A 6,000-nucleotide genomic window follows, 5' to 3' on the forward strand; every position below is an offset into this window, starting at 1 on the left:
TCAGTCACTTAACATAACTATCTTCACCTGTGTGTGTTTTTCCTGGAACATGGCGGCTCCTTGGTTACAGCTGGGTGACAGGTATGACCGGAACTCCCTCTGTTATTAGCAAAGCCAGGTGTTCTCCCTGAAGGGTGCTCTTTCTAGCTTTTGCCTTTTTGATTCCCCCATCTCTGTTGTGGTCAAGCACACATCCCAGTAGCTGTTTGATATTTTCAGTTGTGAGCCCAGCCTTTAATGGCTGAGCCATCTCCCCAGTCATCCAGTAGCTTTCTAACTCTAGACAGAAGACTCCTTGTCTCTGTGTAGGTGGTCTCCAGGATGTGCTGGAATCCCCGACGAGCGGGAGGTGATCCTTTCCCTTCCCACATCCCCTTTGCTGTCCCTGTCCCTGCCTCTCTGTCCAGTTCACTGTCACGGTGGTTTCACACAGCCAGCCCCCTGCACCTCTGTCCTCCTGCCTCAGCCTGGAGTCTCCGTGTGTCAAATCTCCTGTCAGGAGGAAATCAGGTGGACTGAGTTCACGCTCACACAAAAAGCCTTGCTTTGACCTAACCCCTGTTTAAAGTTCCGTTCCTAAGCCACCACATTCGGAGGCCCTGGATACCAGGGCTTCACTTAGTGCATTTGGTTCCTTCACTCAGTTCCTTCCATTGCAGTGCGAAGCTAACAACAATGTCGGTTGTATCCAGCCAGGGGCTCACTAAGCAAAAGGCAACAGGTTTGGATCAGGACTGACTCTGTGAGTCACCCAGTCCCTCTGGGAGGATTCTACAAGCAAAGAATGCCACACCCTTCCCCCAAGCCTCCCACTGTTCGCCTAGGTGATCCACAGATCCAGACTGGAGTGTGTGACAGGGAAGCCGCTACTGTGTCAGGTGTGAACACTGAACTACAAGGCCACCTTCCCACATCTCCAGCACAACAGTTAACCATAGCCATCTTTCCCGACGTGCCTTCCAAACTCCTGGGTCCTCCCGAAGCGCAAATCTTAGATTCTTATCTGCATGACACAGCATGGCCTCAAACCTCAGACCTGAGGTAAGGAACATAAAGAATAAAGCGGGCAGTAATGACGATGGTTTTAGTTTTAAATCAGCGGCTTCTAGAGCAGGTCTGTTTTCATGTGTGGAGCAGTTGCGCCGCCTGGTGGTAAAAATTAAAACTGCACCTTAAATAATCCTGAGGCTAAATTGCACTCACTCTACGGGTAATGCAATGCATTCGAATCCAGTTCTGAGATAAACAAAGTGAGTTACTCGGTCTCCCAGACAAATCTACCGAGGCCCTGGCACCTTCACTGGCTCTGAGCACCTCTGGACCTTCACTGGATATCCTTCTCTCTGGTGGGCACGTGGCAAATGGGTATCTAGTTGGTTTCCTTGTTTAGTTGGTTGGTTGGTTGGTTGGTTGGTTGGTTGGTTTGGTTTGGTTTGGAGGGTTTTAGTTGTTTGTTTGTTTGTTTGTTTGTTTGTTTGTTCTCTTCACTGATCAGCAGTAGGAAGGGGCTACCAGGGCCTGGAGCCTGTAACCAAAAAAGAAGTAGATCTTGCAGATTCCAGAAATGTCCCAGGAGTAAAATGTACCCTTGGATTGTAGGAGGTGCCACCCAGATTTCCATTTTAAGCAGAGAGGTATGACTGCGGGTTCATCACCAGGGATAGAACCTGCATCCCTGTAGTCAGAGCAAAGAAGGCTGAAGTTACCACAGATCTTCCTTCCAAGAGAAGAGGAGCTTGAGGTCACTGGGGTGAAGGGAGGGTGGCCATGCCTCCTTTACCTATCTTTGCCTCTGGCCACTTGTCCATGCGCCTGTGCCTGCTGCAGCTGTCAGCTGTCGGCAGAGCTCACTTTCCTCAGGGAGAGAAGGAACCTGCCAGGGAGCCGGCGGCCTCTTCCAGGAGATGGAGAGCCAGAGGCCAGACGGGGCTGCAGACAGTTAGGCCCCTGGAAGAGCCCACCTGCCCCTCCCCCTCCTTGCACTCTCCTCACAAGATCCTAGACTCTTGTTTTCTCTTGCACACTGATGTCTGCCATAGCACTATCCACAATTGCTACCTCATGGAAACATGTGAAGTCATAGCGTGTGAAGGAAAACAGACACAATTGTAGACCACGCTAAGTGAATTAACCCAACTTTGGGAAGACAAATAACATGCTTTCTCTCATTTGTGAGTTCTAGATTTTTTTTTAACTAAATTTGTTCTTTGACAACTCTTCTGTGTGTGTAAGTGTGTGTATGTGAGTGTGTGTGTAAGTGTCTGTTCACATGATTGTGTATGTGTGTATGTGTATGTATGCATGAGTGTGTGCGAGTATGAGTGTGTGTGAATGCATGTGTATGTGTGTGAGTGTCTATTAATATGTGTGTGAGTGGGTGTGAATGTGTGTCTGTGCATATGAGTGCATATGAGTGTGTGAGTGTGTGTATGTGTGTGTGTGTAAATGTGAGTGAGTGGGCCAATGCATGTGTCATCACCATCCCTGACCAAATGTGTGATTTCCCAGCCAATCCCTCTCCGCGCTACTACCACCTCCTCCCAGCCAACCACCATGCTGACTCTGTCACCGCAGCCTGGTGTTGCCATCTGGAGTCTTTCACATCACTGTCTGTACCGTGTATGTTTCTGCTTCCCTCACCTCCTACAGTGGCTTTCAGAGGGGATCCTGCTGTCTCTCGTTGCTCCCCACTACTCTGGAGCAGATCCCCTAGTGATGGACAGGGCTGTTTGTTTTCTGATTCGCCTGTTGACAGTCACATGTGTTCCTGGCTTTTGGCAGCGATGCCCAGAGCCCCTGTGAACATTCTTGTTCACGTCTTCTTGGACATATGTTTCCATTTATTTTGGGTAAATACGTGGGAGTGAGAATCCTGGATCATAGGGTGGGTATGTGTTTAACTCCAGCAGAAGCTGCCAAACTGTATTGCCGAGCAGGCAGACAATCTGGCCAACTGATTTCAACAACCCATCTCATCAGCCAGAACGAGCTGCCTTCCTTCTCAGAGAGACTGCACAACTAGTCTCTGGGCTTCTGGAGACTGGAGTGGCTTCGAGAAGCAGGCAGGGGCTGGCCAGAAGCAGAGGATGAGATATGGAGAGATACCCAAGTGGCTTGCCTCCCTGCATCTCTGTTCCCCCTGCAGACCTCCCAGGGCCGGAATGCAGAGAGTCTGAGATGTCTCAAATGTCTACAAGAAAGCTGGAGGGAAGATGAGGACAGAGATGATGTGAGATCATCAGGAACTGCTGTGGAAGCCAAGGAGAAGACCCTCCCCACTCCTGAACACCATGCCGTGGAGGTGGAATTGGGCTGCCACGGACTTCCTTTAACTTTTCTGATGGCTAACTTCCTGGAGCCAGAAGTGAGTTTTCTTTCGGCCACGCCTCTATCCCAAGGCTCTCCCTGTCTGTATTCCCTGACCTTCATCTACAGCCAGTGAAGGTTCAGTGTCAACCACAGTTTCTTGATCCAAATTTTAGAAAACTGTCTTTAATGCAAATGGATTGTACAGGCCACTCTCTCTAAAAGACTCGTCAGTCAGGTCCACAAGCATCTAATGGGCAACTAGAGGCAGGAGGAAAACGTGGCTTTGTCACAGAGGAGGTGTTGCTTGGCTCCTAGAGTACTTGCCTAACAAGCACAACCCGCCCCCCTCCCAGCACTGCAAAAATGAGGTGTGGCGGTACCCACTTGTAATCATGGCACAGTGGAGGGGAAAGCTAGAGGTTCAACATCGTTGGCTACAAAATTCGCCTAAGATCCCTGAAGTCCCCCACTAACAGCAGAACAAGGAGATGAATTATAGTTAAAGGTGCTTGTCACAAAACCTGATGACCTGGGTCCAGTCCCCAGGCCCCATAGCGTGCATCACACACACACACACACACACACACACACACACACACCACCCTGTCTAGTAGCCATTTACGCTCAGCTGCCTTTTCTCTAGCCATGGCGCTGACTCCTTTAACCAGTGATGCTGAATGTTTAAGCGAGATGAACACAGGCTCTTGTTTTGGTTTTACCTGCCCCTGCCTCCGTGGTACCTGGACCACTCGCCCCATCTCTCCAAGCCTTAGTTTTCTCGTCTTTAAAACCAAGGAGTGGGGTTCTTGTGTGGTTCTCTTGTGCTCACGCCATGGCTGGTATTGTTAGAAGTGTTTCACTACATACACATCTGCACACTGGTCATCAATGCCCCAAAGAAGGAAGTTGTCACGGGGCAGAATCGGGAGCTGAGGCAGCAACCTGACTGTGGGTAGATCTGTGAACTGAGCCACGTTGCTTACTCTTCTGCCCCAGGGAAGGGAGAGGAGGGCTAGCAAGGACCAGCTCCTCCAAGCAGTGGAGCAAACAGGCAGAGAGGAGAGGGGAGGGGTGTCTGCATCCACAGACACCGTCAGCAAGCATCCTTCAGCGTGCTTTCAAGGTATGCCGACATTTTACCATCCAGGTGCTGTTTTTTTATTTATACAGGCTCAAGGTAGGTTTCCATATCCATCTGCCAAGCGTGGTGCCTCCAGAGATCATCTCTGGGCCAGTGTCTCTCAACACAGTCAGGTTCCCTTTGGTTCCCTCCGGGCTGCTGAAACTGCTTGCTACAGATCCCAAATGTGTCTTTATACTCCCCGGTCCCTCTCTTCTCTGCTGCAAGGCAATGGTCAATTATCACTGCTCTTAACAGTGTCCATTAGTCCCCACCTTATAAAGTACCTCAAATGACTCCAGGGCCACACAGTTCAGGGGATGGGTCAGGAACCAATACTGAAAAGACATCTGCCAGGCTGCGTTCTATATCTAAGCCACCAGGGGTCGCCCATCTGGCCAGCCTTACCTGACTCAGTCTCCGGTATTCCAGCAAGATCCCAGCAGTCTTCCAGTGTCCCAGAAACCCCAGACAGTGTGCAGACCAAATGGCCACTGGCCAGGTACCCATTCCCTTCCCCTCTGTGAGTTTTATCAAAGGCTTCGCAGGTTAAACAAATTCTGCCCCCATTCCCATTGGCACTGACCCTCCTGAGGTGCCCTGCCGACAACCCTCCTCCTGGGAATCATGGGGGTGTAGAGTTTCCACACCCTCTTCTCCATGCAGACTACAGATGTGGTGCAAAGCACTCTCCTGTGAGGAGCCTCTCTCCATGGTGAAAGGGAACAAAGAGAGCTGACGGCACCCATGGGGGTACACAGCCAGTCACAGTACACAGCAGTGCCGGGCAGCCAGAACTCATGATGGCACATGGTGCACCTCAGGTGGTGACAGGCTCCGTCCCCTTGAGGTCTCCCTGGCTACTAGCTGTGAGGGAACCTTAATGGACATTACTTGTTCCCAGCCAAGCTAGAGAGCCTTCTCCCTCCAAGAACCTGCTGTGGGCAGTCCAGGGTAAGCCCGCCTCTTCCCCACCCCCACCCCAGGTCTCTGAGGAAGCCTTGGTGTTTCCAATTAGACGTTATCACACATGACTCTGTGCAAGCAAGCCATGAGATAAATATTTCTCAGCAGCTTTCTGTAGCTGTGGTGTGGGGGTGTGGGGGTGTGGGGGTGTGGGTATGTGTGCGCGCATACGCGCGCACACACACAGATGCCAGGGGTTGGCATCAAGATGTCTACCTCAGTTGCCTCTCTGCCACATTTTTTGAGACAGAGTCCCTCATTCAACGTGGAATGTACCATTTCCGCTAAGCTGGCTGGCCAGCATCCCCAAGAGATGGAGTTACAGGTGTACATCAGCACGTTCCACTTTTGTGTAGATTCCATTGCTCCAGACTCCAGACTCCGGTCTTCATGTTGGCATAGCACCTTACCCACAGAGCCAACCCTCCAGGCCCTTCCAGTCCTTAATGTAACCCTAATGGTAACCCCGGGAGGCAGGCAGGGTTGTCCCCATTTTATAGATGGGGAACTGTAAATGGAGGCTCCAGACATAAAGGGTCTAAGCCAGGACTGGAGTCCAGAGAGCCTCAAAGAGCAGACTCTCAGCCACTGCCATAGGCTGACCA

The sequence above is a fragment of the Mus pahari genome, chromosome 3, assembly GCF_900095145.1.
Source record: "Mus pahari chromosome 3, PAHARI_EIJ_v1.1, whole genome shotgun sequence".
Taxonomy (NCBI): Eukaryota; Metazoa; Chordata; class Mammalia; order Rodentia; family Muridae; genus Mus; species Mus pahari.